The following is a 23,649-nucleotide window of genomic DNA, read 5'->3' on the forward strand; positions in this document are numbered from 1 at the left end:
CATAATAGAACTGAGAGTTATCTTTTTGTAATTCTAGTATGATTAATCATTTGGTTAGTCTTAGATTGATTTGAAAGTTGACCAATTTATTAATGGTTAGTGTTTTGACTTCTTCAAACTGGTTCTATCTTATAGTTGGGATTGTTATTTCTTAAGTCAGCTCTGACATTTCTTTCTAAGATGGGTATAATCACCTGTTTGCTAGGAACTCATATGACAGGGTAAATGAATACTGAGATATGAGTTGATAAGTGTCACACTGAATAAATATGTACTATTAGGCACTGGGCATTTGGATGTTAACAAAGATGAGTAAGGATGCTTAGATTCCTTAAGAATAGGAAGAATCACTTGGCATTAGTTGAGGCACTTTTTTTGTTTTGTTTTTTTTTAATATATTTTATTGATTTTTTACAGAGAGGAAGGGAGAGGGATAGAGTGTTAGAAATATATCGATGAGAGAGAAACATCGATCAGCTGCCTCCTGCACAACCCCTACTGGGGATGTGCCCGCAACCAAGGTACATGCCCTTGACTGGAATCGAACCTGAGACCCTTCACGACGCTCTATCCACTGAGCCAAACTGGTTACGGCGTTGAGGCACTTTCTGATCTATTGAATGTAAACTTTTTATTGTTGGAGTTTGCTCTCTGTGTGTATATGTATGTACGTATGTTCATTATAAGCCAACACTTAAAGATTTGGAGTTTGTAGGGTAGATTCAGAGTATAGGTCTTAAAAGAGAAACTTTTTTTTTGTAATAGCTTTTCAAAGGTGATAAATGGATAGACAAAATGAAATGGGTCTTGTCATTGAAGTTGTTCAAGTTTGCTCATTGACAGACTTGGCCAGGGTGTTGTAAACAGTGTTCAGATGTCAAAGGATAACTTTTATTGTTATCTGTAAAGATTATCCAGTCCTTAAATAGTCATAATTTTATGAAAAGAATTAACTGGATTCTAAATATCTGAAGGAAAAGGTGGAGTCCTGACTAATCTGATATATTTCTTTTGGCTGTTCCTTTGGCTTGTTAGATTTGGTTGTACTTACAGAAGTGGACATCACATGACAGATTAGCTATCATGAATAATTTCTGAAAATGGAAGTTCTTTTCTATTGGCTTTTAAAATTTTTTTTACTATTTTGAGATAATTGTGGACTCACATGCAGTTAGTTGTCAGACATAATAGATCTCGTGTCCATTTATCCAGTTACTCCCAAGAGTAGGATCTTGCAAAACTGTAGTAGGATATCACAACCAGGATGTACATTGATACAATCAAGATACAAAACTCTCCCATTAGCTCTGGCCGGTTTGGCTCAGTGGATAGAACGTTGGCCTGTGGACTGAAGGGTCCCAGGTTCGATTCCGGTCAAGGGCATGTACCTGGGTTGCGGGCACATCCCCAGTGGGTGGTGTGCAGGAGGCAGCTGATCGATGTTTCTCTCTCATCGATGTTTCTAACTCTCTATCCCTCTCCCTTCCTCTCTGTAAAAAAATCAATAAAATATATTTAAAAAAAACACAAAACTCTCCCATTACAAGTACCTCTTGTTGCCCTTTTATAGCCATATCCACCTCTTCACTCCCTCCCTTGTTCATGCACAATTCTGTTCTACATTTCTATAATTTTGAGGAATGTTATGTAAATAAGGTCATACAGTATGTGTCCTTTTGGGATTGCCCTTTTTCACTCAGCAGAACTCCCTGGAGATTAATCTGAGTTGTGTGTATTAGTAGTTTTTTCCTTTTTATTGTGGAGAAGTATTCTATGGTATGGATTTACCACAGTTTCTTTAACCATTTATGCATAGAAGAGGGACAGCTGAGTTACTTCTAGCTTTTGGCTGTTACGTATAAACTGCTATGAACAGGTGTTTTTGTGAACTCATTTTCTCTGGAATAAATGCCCAAGAGTGCAGTTGCTGATAGCTATACATTAAGTTTTATAAAAAACTGCCAAACTGTTCCAGAGCAACTCTACCATTTTAGATCCCTATCAGCAGTTCTTGCCAGTGTTCCCAGTTTCACATCCTTGCCAGCATTTGGTGTTATTACTATTTTTTGTTTCTGATATTCTGATAGGTGTATAGTGATAGTTTATTATGATTTAAATTTGCATTTCTCTAATGGCTAATGATGTTGGACATCCATCATGTCCTTATTTTTCACCTGTATAGTGTCTTTGGTGAAATGGTTGTTCATGTCTTTTGGACTATTGATTTGAGACCTTTCCTTTATTCTGATGTAAAAATTTAGTGCTATCCATTTACCTTTTGGCACTACTTTGGCTGTGTCCCACATATTCTTATATGTTTTATTTTTATTTTCATTCGGTTCTGTGCATTTAAAAATTTTTTTAAAAACTGATTTCAGAAAGGAAGGGAGAGAGCGATAGAAACATCAATGATGAGAGAGAATCATTGATTGGCTGCCTCCTGCACGCCCCCCACTGGGGATCGAGCCTGAAACCTTGGCATGTGACCTGACTGGGAATGGAACCAGTGACCTCTTGGTTAATGGGTCAACTCTTAAGCACTGAGCCACACCGGGCAGACAGTTCTTTTGTAGCCTTGCTGATTTTTTGTGTAGTAGTTCTATTAGTTGTTAAGAATGTGGTGTTGCCAAGTCTCTATCATTGTGGATTTGTCTATTTTCTTTTTATCTCTATCAGTTTTTGCTTCTTGTATTTTGAGGCTTTATCATTTGATGTGTACACATTTAGCATTGTCATATCTTCTGGTGGGTTGATCATTATGTAATGTCTTTGTCTTACTAAAATTACTAGTAGTTTTACTTGCTCGGAAGTCCACTTTATCTGATAGTAATGGAGCCACTCTTGCTTTTAAAAATAATTAATATTTAAATAATATGTATTTTTTCCATACTTTGGCTTTCAATCTACCTTTGTCATTGTATTCAAAGTGATGTTATTTGTGTGGGGCGGCATATTGTTAGGTCGTTTAAAAAACTACTCTTCTAATCTCTTATAATTGGTTATTTAGACTACAGTGGAGTATCGGTTCTTGAACTTAATTTGTTCTGGAAGGCTGTGTGAGAAGCTATTTGTTTGAAAATTGCGTCATTTTTTCCAATTAGAAATAATGTAAATTGAATTAACCAGTTTCATACCCCAAAATGATTCCATTTTAACTTTTCTTATATGCAGTACATGTCTAATGTACTGTTTAATCTATAAATAAACACATATTTTCTTAAATTTATCGAACCACCCCCCACTAGCCTAAACGAATCACTTTAGCACTGGGTCTAGGGATGTCTTTCAGGTCAGCATGCAGCATCTTTGCCTGGTCATACATCACTGCCTCCGTAATGCTAACTGCTTTTTATTTCTCCAAATCAACAACAGTTTTTCTACCTCTTCAGTTGTCTGTGATCATTGTCTCTTTCACACCCTTAGCAACCAAAGCATTCTTGATGACCTCTTTATGTTTTAAAATTGCGCTAATCTTTGATTTCGCCAGCAACAAAGCATTCTCTCCTTTGTTTGTTGCCTGAGAGACGCTTTTTGTCATGCTGAGGTATCAGCTTGAAAGGGTTGTTAGTTTCAGGAACCAAAGTTTAACCGAGACATTTTTTGTGTGAACAACGTGGTTGAGAACCGAATTGTTCGGAATTATTTGAAATGGGAGATGTTCGAGAAACGAAGTTTGGTTGTATTTACATTTAGAGTAATTATTGATATGTTAGGGTTTAAGTCTGCTATTTTATTATTTGTTTTTTGTTTGTTTCCTCTGTTTCTCATTCTTCTGTTTCATATTTTTGTTTTTACCTCCCTATGGGTTATCTGAATATATTTTTGGGATTCCACATGATTTGTAGTGTTTTTAAGTATGTTTCTTTCTATAGATTTCTTAGTATCTGCTCTAGGCATTGCAGTATTCATATATAATTTATCACCATCATCTTCTAGTATGGATGTTTTACCACTTCTAGTGAAGTATAGAAATTTCACTTCCATTTAAATTACTTTTCCCTCTCTACTTTGAAAATACAATTTTAAGTATTTTCTCTGCATAATATTGAACACCACATCAGATAGTGTGATCAGTTTTGCTTCAACCTGCAAATATGATTTATGAAACTCATGCTTACTATAATAGTGTATTATACTTACCCTTAATTTTATCTATCCCCTTGTTCTTTTATCCTTTCTGAAGTCCCAGCCTTCTGTTTTCATTTCCTTTCTGTTTAAAGCACGTTTTAAGCCATTCTTTCAGGTAGCATTGCTAGCAACAAGTTTTCTTAGTTTTTCTGAGATTGTCATTATTTCCCATCATTTCTGAAGGGTATTTTTGCCATATATAGAATTCACAGTTTATAGTTCTTTTCAGTAATGTGAAAAATTTTGCTATTTCTGTTCTCTATTGTTTCAGATCAGAAATTTGCTGTCATTTGAATTGGTATTCCTCTATAAGTAATGCACCATTTTCCTCCAGCTGCTTTCAAGAATTTTTTTTTATCTTTAACTTTCAGAAATTATTACAGTATATCTTCATGTGGATGTCTTTAGTGTTATTTTATTTGGAGGTCACTCAGTTTTCCGTGGGTTAATGTGTTTTGTCAAATTTCAGGATTTTTCAAGCACTATTTCTTTGAATACTTTTTAAAATCCCACTCTCCTTTCGGGACTCTGTTAAGAATCTTAGCTCTTTTGTTTTTTTCTGCCTATTTTCTCATATAGTAGGTTGACTAAAGTCTATTGATTTGTTCACAGACTATTGTGTATCATTTCCATTCTACTGTTGAGCCCATCCAGGGAATTTTTATTTTGGTTATTGTATTTTTCGTCTTGTAATTTCTGTTTGTTTCTTTTAAAATAACTTTGCTGATATTTTCCATTTGTTTCAAGGACAGTTGTATTGCTTGTTGAAGCATTTTATGTTGACTGTTTTAAAGTCTTTGTCAGATATTTCATCAAAAACCTGGTTCATCTCAATGTTGCATATATTGATTGTTTTTTCTTATTCACCTCGTACTTTTCTGGCATTTGGTATAGTGAGTAAATTTTGGTTGTACGTACCTTGGATGTGGATTTCATTATGAGAACTGTGGATCCCATTCATTCTTTTCATAGTAAGCAGTCTCCTTGTTGAGATGTAGTGCATGGGCTGGGTGGGTATGTATGTTCAGCTTCTCACTGGGGCCCTATTGACAACCACCCTGGCAAAAGTAGGGCACTGAGTCATACTGTCTTGACTAATGGAATTCAAGCTCAGTCCCCCACCCCCCCTTGTTTTTCACATCTTCCTGGCAAAAGTTGGGTACTAGCTTATACCACTTTGTTGCCTCTGGGGTGGAGGTGTAAGATAAGCTTCCCTAGCAGGAGAGAGGTGAAGGGCTAATTCACACACTCTGCTTCTGCAGGATGGAGCAGAAGCTCCTACTTGGTACCGCTTTCACTGCGCTGATGTCAGATACCAGGTGGTGGAAGCTCAGCACACCACTAGCACCAGAGCAGGGATGAAACAGATTGTCGGCTCTTCCATCTAACTTGGCTTCATTCAGTCTCACTGCTGGGTGGGTGTAGAGGTTCAGCTCGCCACAGCCCTGCTGACATTAGGGATAGGGAAAGTGGAATGCTGACTGGCTCCAACTCACGCCACCTGTTCAGTCTTGTTGATGCTGGGATGCGGGTTCAGCTCCTCATTGGCTCCTGCTGACACCGGGCCTATGTGTGTGTGTGTTTTGAAGTGTAGTAGTGACTAATCCTGCCTCACACGACTTTGTTAAGTCTTTTTGCTGCTGGGTGATGGTGGAGGCCTAGTTTGTCCTTGAGCCTACTTGACACGACCTTAAATGAGTGAATCTGAATACCACTTGCACCCACTGGGTGTGTATGTAGTATGGAAGAGCAGTTCCTCTTTTCAGCCTCGCCTCTGACCCAGCAGGAGTATTGGAGCTTTTGCAAGGCCTGGAACAGCTGTTCTCAACCTGTGGGTCTCGACCCCTTTGGCCCTTTCACAGGGGTCGCCTAAGACCATTGGAAAACACATCTATAATTCCATATTGTTTTTGTGATGAATCACTATGCTTTAATGATGTTCAATGTGTAACAGTGAAATTGGGGGTCACCACAACATGAGGAACTGTATTAAAGGGTCGCGGCATGAGGAAGGTTGAGAACCACTGGCCTGGAAGATCAGCTTCATACTCGGCCTCATCCGTACCATCCTGGCAGGGGAACTGGAGCCACCCCCATGTGGGGGATAGAAGATTAGCTTCCCATTTTGTCCTGCCAGCACTACTCTGGTAGGGGGCTTGGATTCACACTGTCTGCTCTTCACTCTGGCTGAGGGGAAGAGGGTATGAAGATTAGCTCTGCATGCTTTGCCCACTGAAACTGGAGAGTTCACGTGTGTCTTGTGCATGCAGATTTTCCATTGATGTTTGCCTGGAGTGTGGTGGGTACTGCTGAAAAGGTTTCTGTTGGTAAGCTACCCTTTCCCCAGTCCTTTGGCTAGGAGGAAAGGCTTTTCTTGGTGTTTTTTTTCCCTCTTTGGCTGATGATGGTACTGGATTGGGGGCTTCTGAAGCAGCACCCTGTTAGGGAAGTGTGGGAGGCAGTAAAAAAAAACCAGGGAACTCGCTCCTTTTTCATTCCTCAAATCTTTAGGAAGTATGGTGTCCTTTTTTCTACCTTTCAGATACTTTTATGCTTGTTTGTTGTAATATGTCCAGGATATTTTTTTTAATTGTTAGAGGGAGGACCTGGGAGGAATGAAGCATTTTGAAGGAACTGGAAATTTTCCATTGACTTTTATAGTAATTAAGTTTGAATTGTGAAGTTTTATCTAAAGACTAGAGGCACAGGTAGGGTCCCTAGGCCTGGCTTCCCTTCCCCGGCTACCAGCTGCTGGCTGGGCCTTCCTTCATTCTGCACCGCCCCCTGGTGGTCAGTGCACGTCATAGCGAGCAATCGAACTCCTGGTCTCCCAGTCTCCCAGTCGAACTCCCTAGGGGACACTTTGCATATTAGGCTTTAAAAAAAAAAAAAAAATATATATATATATATATATATATATATATGATATTATGTCACGTAAATGAAGGAAATCTTAAAAAATAAAATTTATTAATTATTTTTGTTAATCCTCACTGGAGGATACGTTTCCATTGATTTTTTTAGAGAAGTGGAAAGGACGGGGAGAGACACAGAGAGGGAAACATCGATGTGAGAGAGAGACATTGATTGGTTGCCTCCCACATACGCCCTGACCCGGGGCCGAGGATTGAGCCTGTAACAGAGGTATGGGCCCTTGACTGGAATGGAACCCAAGACACTTTCCATTGAGCAAACTGTCTAGGGCTTAAAAAGTCAAATTTATAGGAAAATTTTAACTTTGACAGTATAACATAGGATACTCATTACAAAGCTCTTTCCTTGTATCAGAGCTTGACCCATAGCTGTATTATTTTGGGGACAAGGTTTAAATAATGACAGTGCTTACTTTTGAATATCAAGTGCTTCCTGTCATATTTTTAAAAGGCAGTGCATATTTACATATACAGAGGGAAACTGCAAGATAAATTGGCTTATGGCAGAATGTCACTGTTTCAGTTTGCCATCAAACAAGCAGTTACTCTTTAGTTTCCCATGGCAAATATACCAATGCAACAGAACATTCTACTCCTTTCCCATGTTAAGGTCAGCAGAAACAAAACAAAATCCCTTCCCCAAATTCTTAAAACATTTAAAATAGACAAAGTGATTCAGAAGTTGTTAGGAGGAAGAGGAAAAGTGGTGCATACAGGTGTTTCTCAAATGAATTTCAAATAAAAAGGCCAGTGAAAACTTTCTAGGTAGGAGGTATCAGCCTACCTTAGGCTGAGGATAACTGTAACTTCAGCAATGTACATGTTACATAGTTCTATGATTTCAAAGTGAGGGCTTTTATAATTCATTTCAGCTCTAAAATTGTTTTATTTTTGTCCTTTTTGTTCTTTCCAACTTGTTGGAGTATAATTTGTATAGAAACCGAAACTTGAATTTTTTTAAAGAAAAGATTGTTCGACTATTTACTATGAGTTCTTGAAGTTTATTCTATTTAAGAACTGAATTCATTTGTTTTCTGTGTAATATGCTAATTGTAATGTGGAATGGTAAATATTATACATTGTTTGACTCATTGTTTTGGATTGTGGTGTTTAACTTCCATATATTTGAATTTCTCAATTTTTTTGTTATTAATTTCTAATTTTGTTACATTTTTGTCAGCATAGCTGTTATAATTTTAATCCTTTGAAACTTATGGAGTCTTGCTTTTTGTGGTTTATCTTAGAGAATGTTCAGTATGTTTTAGAGTAGAATGTATATTCTGCTGTTGTGTCAGGGTAGAGTTCTATAGATGGCTTTTCAGTCTTGTTGCTTTATAGGGTTCAAATTTTCTGTTTCCTGTTGATCTATTAGTTATTGAAAGCGGGTATTGTGGTCTCCATCTATTGTTGAATTGTCTATTCTTCACTTCAGCTTTTGCTTCAGGTGTTTTGAGTTGTTTTCTGTATGTTTGTTAATTGTTATAATTTATTAGTGAATTAGCCCTTTTGTCATAGGATGTTCTTCTTTGTCCCCAGTAACAATATTTGTCTCAAAGTACATTTTGTCTGATAATTAGTATAGCCACTCCAGCTCTATTTTGATTACAGTTTGTATGGTGCATATTTTTACATCCTTTTAGTTTTATCCTATTTTTATCTTTGAATATAAAGCATATAGTTGTATCATACTTTTTAAATCCATTCTGCCAATCTATGCCTTTTAATTGTAAGTGTTTAATTAATTTACAGTTTATATGATTACTGATAAGGTAGGATTTACATTTGCCCTTTTGCTATTTATCTTCTATATATCTTCTGTTTTTATTCTCTATTCCGCCATTTCTACCGTGTGTGTGTGTGTGTGTGTGTGTGAGAGAGAGAGAGAGTGAGAGAGAGAGAGAGAGAGAGAGAGAGAAGTTTTCCATTGTACCATTTTACCGTTTTCTTTAATTTATCATGTTATTTTTTGATGGTTGCCCTGGAACTTACAACCAGTTCTGGTTAATATTCACCTAATTTCAGTACTACATAAAGACTTCGCTCCTATGTAGCTCCATTCCCTCCCCTTCCTTTGTGTTGTTACTATCACGTTACATCTTTGTACATTGTGTTTTCATCAACTCAGATGCATAATTACTGCTTTATTGAGTGTCTTTGAAATCACATGGGAGAAAATAAATTTAACAAACCAAAAATGCATTCCTCCTCTCTTTTATATTTACTTGGGTAAGTTACCTTTACTGGATTTATGCATGATTGATTTGAGTTATAGGCTAGTTTCTTTCATTGCCATATGAATGACTACCTTATGTATTTTTTTCCCCATGTCTTTCCACTCCCCCAATATATTCCTTTTGATTTCGGAGAGGATGGGAGAGGGAGAGATAGAAACATCAATGATGAGAGAGAGCCACCGATTGGCTGTCTCCCCCACACTCCAAACTGGGGACCGAGCCCACAATCCGGGCATATGCCCCGACTGGAATCAAACCATCACCTCCTGGCTCGTAGGTCGATGCTCAGCTACTGAGCCACGAGCCTTGTGTTGCAATGACAAGTTCAGTTTTTATTTATCTGGTAACATCTTAATTTCTCCTTCATATTTAAGGATAGTTTTGCTGGATATAGCATTCTTGTTTGACCATCTCTTTCTTTCAACACTTAAAGATGCCATCACATTGCCTTCTGGCCTTCATGATGTCTGATGAAGAAATCAGGTACTAATCTTATTGAGGACCCTTACATATGATGAGTCACTTTCTTGTTACTTTCAAAATTCTGTCTTTTTTAATTTTTAAATTTTTTAATCCTCACTCGAGGACAGCTTATTTTATTTTAATTTTTAAATATGCCTGGTTGTAGGCTCAATCCCCAATGGGGGTTGAGCAGGAGGCAGCCAATCGATATTTTCCTCTCACGTTAATGTTTCTCTCCCTCTCCCTTCCTCTCTCTAAAGAAATCAATAAAAAAATCTTTAAAAAAGAAAAATAATAAAGGAGATAAAATCATAGCAATTTGAGGCTTAGTGTAGGGTGAGTTCCTAACGGTCTTGTTTTATTAAAATAGCACAGCAAAATAACCATTTTTTTCTTTAATGATTGTTTGGTTAAATTGGTTAAACTTAACCAAAGAAATAGTTCAGTTGTGCTTCTATACTCTTGTTTAAGAAGATGGGGAAATCTGAAGGGATCATATTATCCATGATGGCTATAGTGGAAGCCTTCCTTGTCTTTAAATATGTCCAAGTGGAATGAAGGTTACTTTTACTTCTTCGGCGTACTTTTAGAAGAGGTGTCTCCCTCCCCCCCATTATGATAATGGGAAGAAATGTGTTTTACTTTGTGATTCACTATGCAACACACACAGTTTTTATAACTGGAAATTTTCTTTTCCATAAAACAATACTTTGGAAAAACACTGCTTCACAATGCTCATGAGGAAGACATTTGTGGGAAGGGCTCTTTGGAAAACTTTACAGGGTGAGGCAAAAGTAGGCTTACAGTTATGAGTACGCGAAGCACAGTTTATTCTTATATTATTATTTATTGTATTATTTTCCATAGAACAAGTGTAAACCTACTTTTGCCCCACCCTGTATACTAGATCCAAATGCTCTCAGAGACCAGAGAGAAAAGCAGCTTCTTACTATTCTTTTAAAATAGGTACTAAAGCCCTAGCCGGTTTGGCTCAGTGGATAGAGCGTCGGCCTGTAGACTGAAGGGTCCCAGGTTCGATTCCTGTCAAGGGCACGTACCTTGGTTGCAGGCTCCTCCCTGGCCCTGGCCCTGGTCGGGGCACATGCAGGAGGCAACCCATCGATATGTGTCTCTCACATCAATGTTTCTCTCTGTCTCTCCCATTCCCTTCCACTCTCTCTAAAAATCAATGGAAAAATATCCTCGGGTGACAGTTAACAAAAAAAAACCCCAAACAAACAAAAAACCCAAAACAAAACAAAAAAACAGGTACTAACATTTTAAGAGCAGTTTTTTTTCCTAATAGCTTTTGTCTACCAGTAATTGTCAACCTGTCTCCCCACGCCTGCATATTGATTATAAGATTGTAACATTTCTACTTCTTGCAGGTGAATTAATACGTGATTATGGTTAAGAATAAGTGTGTCGCCGAAACCGGTTTGGCTCAGTGGATAGAGCGTCGGCCTGCGGACTGGAAGGTCCCAGGTTCGATTCCGGTCAAGGGCATGTACCTGGGTTGCGGGCACATCCCCAGTGGGAGATGTGCAGGAGGCAGCTGATCGATGTTTCTCTCTCATCAATGTTTCTAACTCTCTATCTCTCTCCCTTCCTATCTGTAAAAAATCAATAAAATATATTAAAAAAAAAAAAGTATGTCATGTGTTTTACCCAAACCATGCAACATTATCTGCCCTTGTTTTTTTCTGAATAAGCCTTTTAATACCTCTAAGCCTTAGTTTCTTCATCTGTAACATAGGGATGATAGTACCTCCTAGGTTTGTGTGAATTTAATGAGGTCATGAATGTAAAGTGCACAGTATTTAGAAGTTAGTGTTATTAATAATTAACAAAATTAATAATCCTAATAATCTGTTTGGTGAACAATAATAGGATATGTTGGAATGATGTATGGTATATTTTAATGCAGAAGTTCTTTATGTCCCAGATAAGGTGTTGTTTTTTTTTGGGGGGGGTGGGGGTGGTCAGATAAAGGAAGAAATTCCAGGAAGAGCACTGTCAAGAGTGAATTGTGAGAGAGGTGCTGTTTGGGAGAATAGGAGTATGTAGTACTTGTAATGTTTGTGGGTTCTAAATATATTCTGAAATGGTTCTTTTTCCTATCTTCCTCCTGTACCAGCCCCCAGTTTTTGACACTCACTAAGCTGTGAGACCCCAAATAAATTATTTAATTACTAATGAAAGTATAAAAGTCTGTGATTTACTTTTAGAATAGGATCAGACATAATTCAGGGTTTTCTCTATTAATAATATCACTGCCAGGCCTGTGTGGCTCAGTGGTTGAGCATGGACTTATGAACCAGGAGGTCAAGGTTTGATTCCCAGTGAGGGCACATGCCTGGGTTGTGGCCTCCATTCCCAATAGGGAGTATGCAGGAGGCAGCCAGTGGATGATTCTCATCATTGATGTTTCTGTCTATCTCCCTCTCCCTTTCTCTCTGAAGTCAATAAAAATATGTTTAAAAATTTTTTTTTTTTTGTAAAAAAGAGCTGGTTCTCCAGCTGCAGTGGCTCAGTGGTTGAGCATTGACCTATGAACTGGGAGGCCACAGTTTGATTCCCAGTCAGGGCACATGCCCAGGTTGTGGACTCCGTCCTCAGTGTGGGGCATGCAGGAGGCAGCTGATCCATGATTTTCTCTCATTGATGTTTTTATCTTTCTCTCCCTCTCGCTTCCTCTCTGAAATCAATGAAAAAAAATTTTTTTTAAAGCACTGGTTCTTTTTCAAAAAAGGGCGGGGGGGGGGGGATGAAAAAAAAGGAAAATGCTATTTGACTCCCTGATTGGCCAGGTATTTTGAGTTTCCATAATACTATGTATTTCTTTTTATTCCCCCAGAAAATTATAATTTTACTAGAGGCCGGGTGCACGAAATTTGTGTAGGAGGGGGGGCGGGGCGGGGTGTCCCTCAGCCTGGCCTGCACCCTCTCCAGTCTGAGATTTCTTGGGGGATGTCAGACTGCTGGTTTAGGCCCGATCCTGCACCAGTAGTCAGACATCCCTCTCGCAATTCAGGACCACTGGCTCTTAACCACTTACCTGCCTGCCTGATTGCCCCTAACCACTCTGTTTGCCAGCCTGTTTGCCCCCAACTACCCCCTGCCACCGGCCTGATTGCTCCCAACTGCCCCCCCTCGCCAGCCTGATTGGGGTTGGGGGACCGATTGGGGAAGGGGCTGGCCATGGGGAGGGGCTGTGGTTGGTGGGCTGGGCAGCCAGCCCCCCCAAATGGGTTGGGGGGTGGCAATCGGGGCCAGTGGCCTGGGGGAGGAGGCATGGGTGGTTGGCCAGCCAGCCCTGCCCCTGATTGCGGTGGTGGGGGGGCAATCTGGGGTCGGGCTGGGCAAGGGGAGAGGCTGCAGGAGATTGGCTGGCCAGCCCTGCCCCCTCTTGGGGTGGGGGTGGGGTGCAATCAGGGGCAGACAGCCATAGGGAGGGGCTGTGGGCCTATTGTGGTGGGGCAGGTTGATCAAGGGCGGGGCTGGCGGGGTGGGGGGGTGGTGGGAAGAGAGGGGGTATTTGGCCAGCCAGCCTGCTCTTTTTTTTTTTTTTTTGGCAACTTCACAACTTTTACTTGTGGTGCCTGTGCTATGTCTGAAAAATACCTTCTCCCCCTGCCCAGGACAATGATGGGAAGGGGGCAGCAAAAAATAAAAGACATCCCTTCCTATTGCCCACGGGCCCTATATACAGGCTCACCTGGCCCAGGCCAGCAGGATGCTTGGCACATTCTAGGATCCCTGCTCAGGGGCTGGAGGGGTGACTGGTGGCAGCACACGTGAGAGGGGACCTCTGGGTGACCACTCTGGTCCTGGCTACTGGTCTTGGCACTTCCTGGTCCCCAGTTCCTTTCTGGTCCCTCCTGCAGCCCTGGTCCCCCTACCTGGATCAGCCTCCTGTCTCCATCCTGGACTCAGATGGCTCCCTTGGCTCCTGGGAGCTCTGTCCTCCCCTCCTAACCTGGAGATCTCAAGGAAGGTTATGGCTTCTCAGAGACTCCTTGACAGCCCTGTCACTCATGTTCACACAGGGAAGGGGGGGTGCATGTGGCAAAAGCAGCTGTATAAATGCGGGTGCAGGGGCAAGTCCTCTGGGGTCACTTGGACAGTTTGCTGATGACACAGATCAGGGCCACATTCTCATCCTTGAGGCACTGGTTGTCAGCTCAGAGACTAGACAGGCCCTTCAGCTTCTCTTCCAGTTCAGCGGCCTTGCACTCCAGGGCCCTGCACTCAAATCTCGCCAGCTCCAGGATGGCCGGCCTCTCTGCAAAGCGCTCTTGCCTCTGCATGGTGCGCTCCAGCTCCACCTTGAGCTGCTCCAGCTGCAGCGTGGTCTGGGTCAGGGCCTCACGAAGTCTCTAGTTCTCAATGTGCAGCTTTGCATAGAGCTTCCTGAAGCTCCCTCAGGCTCTTCCATTTTGGGCTGGGGTTCTGGGTTTAGGTCCTGCTGCCTCTGGAGGGGAAGGGCTGGATTCTGGGCTGATGTCCACTGGCTTCACCTTCTCCCCCTTCACAGGCCCTCTCCTCTCATCGCCAACTCTGCAGTGCTCCCTGGAGGCCTGTGGTCCCTGTCCCTGTCCCTCAGGCACCTCTACTCTCTGGGCAGGGCCATCAGAATTCTCAACCCCAGGGACTCAGGGCTGCCAGGAAGGGTCCAGGCTCTGTTCGCCCTGCTCTTGATGTGGATGGGAGCGTCTGATCAGGGGAAGGCCTGCAGCGGGGAGGGGCTGTGAGGTTGGCTGCTGGCCCCACCACCTGATCAGGCGGTGTGCTGGCTACAGTGGGTGTCATAGCGACTGGCCCAGTCAGGGCCATGTTCTGCCCGCTCACCACTCCCCAGTCCCAACACCGCCTCCACTGCCGGGCTATCAGGCCTTTGGGATCACCAGCTCACAGTGTCTGCTTTCCCACAGGCCTGAGGCTCTCAGGCCTGTGGGAAAGCAGGCGCCGGTGACTTCAACTGGTGCCTTCATGCATGTGCGCCCGGGTGGTGGCTGATGGAACACACTGCCCGCTTGGGGCCGCTCACACCTGGGCGGGCAGGTCAAGGGCACTGCCACCACTGCTACTGCCACTGCCGCTGCTGCTGCTGCTGCTGGGGCTTGAGGCACTGATGGAGGCTGCCGGCGACCTACCCACCCTGGGTTGGGTGGCACATAGGATGCTCTGGCCGGCCGATCGCTGCTGCCGCGTGTCCCTTCACACAGGGGATACGGGGGCGGGTACCCGATCACTGCGGTCCCACCAGCCAACCCCAGGTCCCCCGTGGGAGGGCCGGATGAGGGCGGGGCGGGTGCCGGATTGCCAGGGTCCCACCCGCCAACCTGGGTCCCCCGTGGGAGGGCTGGATGAGGGCGGGGGTGGGGTGCCAGATCACCGCGGTCCCACTCGCCAGCCCTGGGTCCCCTGTGGGAGGGCCAGATAAGGGCGGGGGCAGGGTGCCCGATCACCGCGGTCCCACCCGCCAGCCCTGGGTCCCCCACGGGAGGCCTGGATGAGGGCGGGTCCCCGATCACCGAGGTCCTACCTGCCAACCCCGGGTCCCCTGTGGGAGGGCCAGATGAGGGCGGGGCGGGTGCCCGATCACTGCGCGGTCCCACTGGCCAACCTCAGGTCCCCCGGGAGGGCCGGATGAGGGCGGGGCGGGTGCCCTATCACCACGCGGTTCCACCCGCCAATCGCAGGTCCACTGTGGGAGGGCCGGATGAGGGTGGGGCGATGCCTGATTGCCAGGGTCCCACCCACCAACCCCGGGTCCCCCGTGGGAGTGCCGGATGAGGGCAGGGATTTTTGCCGCCAGCCCCTGATAGAGGTGAGCTGGCATTGGCACTGTCCCGCCCTGCCTACAGTATGCAAATTAGACGCCATCTTGGCTGGCGGTTAATTTGCATATCACCCTGATTAGCCAATGAAAAGGGTAGCGGATGTACGCTAATTACCATGTTTCTCTATTATTAGATAGGATGTTTTTTTAAATAATTTTTTCTTTTTTTGACAGCATGATAGAATTGTCTCTTTAAGTGCCCTTACTCCCCAATACACACATACCTGAGAGCATGGCTTTTTTTTTTTTTTTTTTTTTTTTTTGCTTAAAGTATTACAAAGGGTATTACATATGTGTCCTCCCCCCCCCCCCCCCCCGCCCTTGACAGTCAAGCATGGCTCTTTTATTCCTTTTTGTATTTCCACAGTCTGTCATATGTCTGGTAAGTCATATCTATGTAGTGACTGTTTTAATGTAGTTTAAATCCTGTTCATTAAAAAATAAGGGAGGGGGAGAGGGGCTGGGTGAAAAAGTTGAAGGGATAAAGACAAAAACATAAAACATAGACACATACAGCAGTATGGTGATTACCAGAGGGAAAGTGGCGTGGTGGGGAGTAGAAGAGGGTGAAGGGAGGGATAAGTGGTGATGGAAGGAGACTTAACTTGGGGTGGTGAACACACACTACAGAATGCAGAAGTATTATAGAATTGTTGTACCCCTGAAACCTATATAATTTTATTAACCAATGTCACTGCAATAAATTCAGTTAAAAATGATGACAATATTGTTACATTTTAGTGTATTTCTGAAGTGAACTGTGTATGTATATGTGTGTGTGTGTGTGTGTGTGTATGTATGTGTATATCCTATCTAATAAAAGAGAAACATGGTAATTGGCGTACAACCACTACCCTTCCCATTGGCTAATCAGGGCAATATGCAAATTAACTGCCAGCCAAGATGGCGGCCAGCAGCCAGGCAGCTTGAAACTAACATGAGGCTTGCTTGCTTCAGTGATGGAGGACTCCAACTTTCCCCGCCTGCCTTGCCGGCCTCTGAGCCTGCAGTTTAAGAAACATTGTAACAAATATAGAAGCTAAACAAAACCCTAGAAACCAGCTTTCAGCGAGCCGGGATCTCAGAGCGGGAGTTGATACAGAGTTTCGATTATAGAACCGAAACAAACCAGATACCTGCTTTCAGGAGCGGAGGCCGAAGAGCTGGAGCCTCAGAGCTAAAGCTGGCCCAGAATAAAAAAAAAAAAAAGAAAAAAAAGGAGCGCTTGGGAGCTTCCGTCACCCGCCAGCCTGAAAACAGCCCTCAGCCCCTCACCCAGACTGGCCAGGCACCCCAGTGGGGACCCCCACCCTGATCCAGGACACCCTTCAGGGCAAACCAGCTGGCCCCACCCATGCACCAGGCCTCTACCCTATATAGTAAAAGGGTAATATGCCTCCCGGCACCGGGATCAGCGTGACGGGGCAGCGCCCAAACCCCCTGATCGCCCTGCTCTGTGTGTGACAGGGGGCGGGGCCCCAACCCTCTGAGCAGCCCTGCTCTGTGCCTGATAGGGGGGAGCTCCCCAACCCCCCCCCCCCCCACGGGCCCTGCTCTGTGTGTGATGGGGTAGAGCCATAACCTCCCCATCGGCCCTGCCCTGAGTGTGAGAGTGGCGGCGCCCCAACCCCCTGATTGGCCCTGCTCTGTGGGTGATGGAGGGCGGTGCCCCAACCCCCTAATGGGTCCTGCTCTGTGTGTGACGGGGGCAGTGCCCCAACCCCCTGATTGGCCCTGCTCTGTGCGTGACAGGGCGTGGCGCCACAACCTCCCCATCGACCCTGCCTTGAGTGTGACAGGGGACGGTGCCCCAACCCCCCAATTGGCCCTGCCCTGAGCGTGACTGAGGGTGGCATCACAACCTCCCAATCTGCCCTGTTCTGTGCATGACAGGGGGCGGCGCCCCAACTCCCCAATGGGCCCTGCTCTGAGCCCGACCAGGGGCTGCACCTAAGGATTGGGCCTGCCCTCTGCCACCCGGGAGCAGGCCTAAGCCAGCAGGTCGTTATCTCCCGAGGGGTCCCAGACTGCGAGAGGGCACAGGCCGGGCTGAGGGAGCCCCCCTCCCCCCCGAGTGCACTAATTTTTGTGCACCGGGCCTCTAGTATATATATATTGTACATTTTCTCATTTGGATATAATTTTTGGGGAATGAGTAATTTGCTACTAAAAGTAGCTTTGCTTGGCATCAGTATAGTTGTGAAGGTAAATGTGGGAGTTAGCATTGCATGCCAGTATGTGGATATGGGTCACCGATATAATTGAGAGTATTTTATCAGGCATTTCTAAATTATCATGGAAATTAAAATATGCAATTAAAAATTTCTTATAAGAATGTCTAGGATCCCAGCAAATACATATGGACCCTAGTTTGAAAGACAGTGGTTTATATAAAACCATATAAATTAAATCTCATTTTGTGTTACTGTAACCATGCAGTTCTTAAGTACTTGAGAAATTATCAGTTTAAATTAATAAGTTAAATAATTTAGAAGAATTCCCAGTTGAAAGGTATCTCAGAATCCTGAGTTTGCCATTTAAATTTTATTTACATAGGAGGGGAAAGGCAGTATATTTAAGTGAAGGTGGAAGGGGAGGTGGGAGTTTACAAAGATGTATGGTTCATGATCTGAGCTATAATTTTTTTAGAAGTTAGAGGGGTATATCATGAAGTGTACAATATGCTCTGACAGATCATAAAAAGGAGAAATTACTTGGGGCAGGGAGAATTGAAGTTTTCCTAGGTGTAGTATAATTTTTTCATAATAGACTTTTTTTTTTTTTTGCTGTTTGTTTCAAGAAAACTTTATTTACAAATCCAGTAGCAGATTAGGCCTGCATACTATATAGTTTGTCAACCCCCAAACTAAAGCAATAGCTCCATGTGGGTGAGTTAGGGAGGTAACGAGATAATAAAAGAAATTGTTTCCCTAACTTGTAACACCTCTAGCTAATTCATGGGCTACCAGATCTGCTCAATGTAGAAAGATACTTATAATGTCTTTTTTCCAATTAATGAGCCAATATTGATATATTATTATTAGCTAAATTCCATAGTTTATGTCAGTTTCCTTCGTTTTTATTTCATGTCCTTTTCCAGTTCCAGGATTCCATCCAGGATACTACCTTATATTTAGTTGTCATGTCTCTAGGCTCCTCTTGTGGCATTTTCTCAGACTTTCCTTGTTTTTGATGTCCTTAGTTTTGAGGATTATTGGCCAGGTGTATTGTAGGATGCACCTCTCTCTATTGGTATATGTTAGATGCTTTTCTCATGATTAGACTGAGGTTTGGGGTTTTTTGGAGAAAGATCATAGAAGTGGAGTAGCATTTTGATCACACCATATCAAAAGTTTTACTCCCCCTTGAGAGTAGAGTATCTAATGATTTGGAATTCTGCATGAGTGGTTTGTCTCTTCTCCATTTATTAAAAGCATTGCTTTAGTTTAACTCCACAAATTTTGGTGTTTTGTGTTTTCATTTACATTCATTTAAAAATATTTTTAAATTTGCCTTTTCATTTCTGCCTTGACCATGGGTTTTCAAAAAAGTTTGTTTAGGAGATTAGTATTTAGATATCTGAGTATTTCCTAAATATTATTGATTTAATTGTCTTGTAATCAGAGAATATGTTTGTATTTTTTGAATAGTTAGAAATTTTTAAAAGTTGCTTTACATCCTAGAATGCAGTAATTGTCAACCTGATTATGGTTAAGAATGTGTGTTCTGTGCCAAAAATGTCAGGTCAACTTGGTTGATTGCATTTCTCAAGAGAACCCTAATAATTGTAAGTCAACTTCTATCAGTCATTGAAAGGGGGTTGTTGAAGTCTTTGACTGTAAGTGTAGTTTTGTCCTTTTTTCCTTTCAATTGTGTAACTTTTGGTTAATATATTTTGAAGCTCTTTTTTTTAATCCTCACCAGAGGATAGGTTTATTGATTTATTTTTATTTTTATTTTTGAGAGAGAGAGAAAGAGAGAAAGACATTGATATGTGAAAGAAACGTGGATCGGCTGCCTACCATACATGCCCCGTTTGGGGATGGAACCAGAAACCTAGGTATGTGCCCTGATGGAGAATAAAATCTGCAACCTGTTTGGTGTACAGGACAATGCTCCAACCCAGCTGGGGCTATTTTGACACCCTTTTATTAGAGGGATAAATATTTTAGGATTTTTAGAGCCTCCTGATGGAGTGATCCTATTGTTATAAAATGACCCTCTCTTTATTCCTGGCCCCATAATTTTTGCTGTGAAATCCTCATTGATTGTAACATAGTGTCTCTAATTTTCTTTTGATTAGTGTCAGCTTGGCATATGTTTTTCCATCTTTTTGCATTTACCTTATTCATGTCTTTATATTTAAAGAGAATTTCTAGTATTAACAGCCTTGGGTTAAATTAATAAACAATGTTTATGTTATTATTGGAATTTCTAGTGTTTAGCCAAGAAGTATGTTATGATGTATGTCATTTTATTAAGTTTTAATAACTTTTATTAAGTTTGCTGTAGGTACTATCTCTAATTCTTGTCAAACAACTGTGAAGTGTTTCTGAACACCTTTTCCTATTCTTCAAATGCATTATGTAATCTATTCTGGAAAATTTCCTCACCTAAATCCTTCCTGGGTGCTCTCCTCTCTTTTATTGTTTGGCTTTCCATTATCTTAGGGGAGAAGTAGGTTGTCACCCTTGTATTGGAGCTCTGTTTTATGGATGCCTTTTTTTTCTCTGTGCTTCTAACTCTTGATTGAGAGTTAGGACTCTCTGATGATTTTGAATGACAGCCCTACCATGTGAGTTGGGGATAGATGTATGAATGAGAATTAGTTTACAGCCAGAGAGAGAAGTGATAGAGACATTCATACTTGGGGGAGGGGTTGAATGGAGCATCTGGTTTTGTATATGATAGAATTCTAGAAGAGAATAGGTCTCATACAGATGAGTCAGGGGAAAAGAATCATTTTGGCATAGTAGATCTTTTCTTCTTTTTTTTAAAATATATATTTTATTGATTTTTTACAGAGAGGAAGGGAGAGGGATAGAGAGTTAGAAACATCGATGAGAGAGAAACATCGATCAGCTGCCTCTTGCACACTCCCCACTGGGGATGTGCCCGCAACCAAGGTACATGCCCTTGACCGGAATCGAACCTGGGACCCTTGAGTCCGCAGTCCAACGCTCTATCCTCTGAGCCAAACCAGTTGGGCCATAGTAGATCTTTTAAACCAAATGTTCAGTAAAAAATTATTCATAACGCTTGTTAAAGATGGTGAGGTAGACTTTATTCCGGGGGCCTGTTCAGATAGATATAGGGACTACTGAAGTGCGGGAGAGATTGTATTTAACTTTGAACACAGCATGGGCAAAAGGGAATTTATAGCCGAAGATCAGGGTGGGAATCAGTTGTGAAGGTAGGCCAGGGTGATTTGACATCACCTGGGGGCTGACAGAGGAGGGGGTTTCTGGCTGAACCAATTTAGCGGGATTCTTGTTAATGTTGGACAGTGCAGGGACAAACACCGAAGTTCAAATGTTCAGGCCTAGTTGAGAAAGAGCTCGGAAGAGCAGCCTGAGTAGAGTTTGCTTCAAGGAGAGAATTTTTGTCACAGTGCACTGAGCTAAGAAAAAGTGACACATGTAGGGAACTTCTAGCAGGGAAGCATGAATTTGGTAAAGATGGTTGGTGGCAGTATATTATGGAAGGCCTTGAATTTTCTATTATTTCTGTGTAGGCAAATAATTCTTGATCTTTTTTCCTCCTTCATAATAATATACATTATACTTACCTGGACTATGGAGAATCCTGGAAAGCTCTTTCTTTCATTGAATAAACCATAAGGCATGCAAGAGGGGAGGGTGATGTTACATATTAAATCACACACACACACACACACACACACACACACACATCTTATTCCAAGTGATCTGTAGTCCATCATTTAAAACTTGTTCATAAAGAATTCAACAGTTGGTTTTGTAAAGAACAAAATGCATGCACCTCTAGTAAAGTTTAGAGAGAGGGCAAAAGGGGGAGCATAAATATAAAACATCAGGAAAGGGAAAGCTATATAACCACAGTTATAAACAGAATATGATCTACAGCCAAACAGTAATTAGCTTTAAAATCATAATGAAACTAGTTTGTAACAAAGATGCAAATTATTCATAATTATTTTTCATGATAATTATTCATAATATTGATAATTATTAATAATTCATAATAATTTATGGCGGTGGATATAAGTTTTCCAAAATTCTCATTTTGCTTGAAATCTTACATTGTGGTATTAACTCATTTAATCCTTATAGTAATCCTATGAGGTAATTGCTATACAATATTCCTATTTTAGAGAGGACAGAGATTAGATTAAGTGGCTTGTTCAAGGCCACACAATACAAAACTAAAATTAAAAACCTGTCCAGCCAGGTTCCAGAGCCCATACGTCTATTCACTGCACTTAGCTCTGATGGCATTAAAAAGGGTAAGGCATTTGGATTTGGATTTAGACAAGTAAGACCTAATTAGGTCACACTTGATATCAGATTGATGTTGCCAGCAAACATCATACCAACAGAGCAATGACAGGCATTCCTCTTCTATGGGAATTCTTGAAGTTGTCTAGGGGTTAGTTTTTGGCTCATGAAGTGACAGCTCAGGTGGGTGCAGGGCTCCTTTGATGCATTAGTTTCCTATGGCTGCTGTGACAGATTACCACAGATGGGTGGTTTAAAACAACAGGAATTTATTCTCTCACAGTTCTGAAGGCCAGAGCCCGAAAACACGGTTGACAGGGCAGGGCAGGGCAATCAATATTCCCTCTCTGGAGGTTGTAGTAGATAATCTGTTCCTTCTTTCTAGTTTCTGGTGGCTGGGCCTTCACATCTCTGTCTCCTCTGTGTGTCTCTCTGAAAACCCTCACTCCTGCCTCTTATAAAAGGGTAACATGTTTATGGCATTTAGAGCCCACCCAGATAATCCATGTCAAGCACGTCCTTTCAAGATCCCTAATTTAATCACATCCTTTGCCATGTAAGGTCATCTTTTGTTTAGTCTACCACCACACGTATTTTAAATATATTTTTACTGATTTCAGAGAGGAAGGGAGAGGGAGGGAGAGAGAGAGAGAGAAACATCAATGATGAGAGAGAATAGAATCATGGATCGGTTGCTCCCTGCACACCCCCTACTGGGGATGGAATCTGCAACCCGGGCATGTGCCCTTGACTGGAATCGAACCTGGGACCCTTCAGTCCACAGGCCAACGCTCTATCTGTTGAGCCAAACCAGCTAGCCTACCACATGTATTTTAAAACACAAACACATGTATGCACACACACAAGCTCACGCCATCCATGCCCCACCCCCCCATTTCAAATAGGAACTAGTAACTTTTGTAACTTAGACACATTCTCCCTGAAACCTCTATAGGGACGTGCCCAGTTAAAAAGAGTTCCTAGCCCTAGCTGGTTTGGCTCAGTGGATAGAGCATCGGCCTGAGGACTGAAGGGTCCCGGGTTTGATTCTGGCCAAGGGCACATGCCCGGGTTGCGGGCTCGATCCCCAGTAGGGGAGGGAGCATGCACGAGGCAGCTGATCATTGATTCTCTCTCATCATTGATGTTTCTGTCTTTCTATCCCTCTCCCTTCCTCTCTGAAATCAATAAAAATATATAAAAAAATAAAATTATTTTAAAAAATTAAAAAAAATAAGGAGTCTCTATATACAGGAAATCCCAAAACTATGGCATCCTACCAAATATTCATAGTTATTTTGTAGTTCTTTCACCCTAGATTTTTCCCCCATAATACATGTTGCTAGTAGTACAACTAACATTCCATCTTTATCAGGTTTTAGAAGTAAAAGAACTAATTAACCACAAGGTCAGATTTGCCCATAGAGGAGAGAGGGTTTTGTTGACCTTTTACTCAAAGTAACATATTACTTAGAACACACCATAAATGATTGCTATATATTAATGTGTCATAACCTTGCATGGTTTTTGATACTGCCAAAGACAGGGAATATCAGTGAGTTGATAACACT

The 23,649-nt window shown here is 42.2% G+C and overlaps 1 protein-coding gene across 27 annotated transcripts in view; it reads left to right on the plus strand.

Annotated features, from left to right (window-relative positions):
* Positions 1-23,649, plus strand: part of KDM6A (lysine demethylase 6A) — a 178,381-nt gene that overhangs the window by 13,776 nt on the left and 140,956 nt on the right. Inside the window, exon 1 of one of the 27 annotated variants that reach the window (XM_036304841.1) lies at positions 9,688-9,778. The exons of the other annotated variants lie outside the window; for them this stretch is intronic. The gene's annotated coding sequence lies outside the window, so the exon portion shown is untranslated. Of the gene's footprint in view, positions 1-9,687; positions 9,779-23,649 lie in introns of those variants that run through there. 27 annotated transcript variants of the gene reach the window in all.

The sequence above is a fragment of the Myotis myotis genome, unplaced genomic scaffold (assembly GCF_014108235.1).
Source record: "Myotis myotis isolate mMyoMyo1 unplaced genomic scaffold, mMyoMyo1.p scaffold_m19_p_4, whole genome shotgun sequence".
Lineage (NCBI taxonomy): Eukaryota > Metazoa > Chordata > Mammalia > Chiroptera > Vespertilionidae > Myotis > Myotis myotis.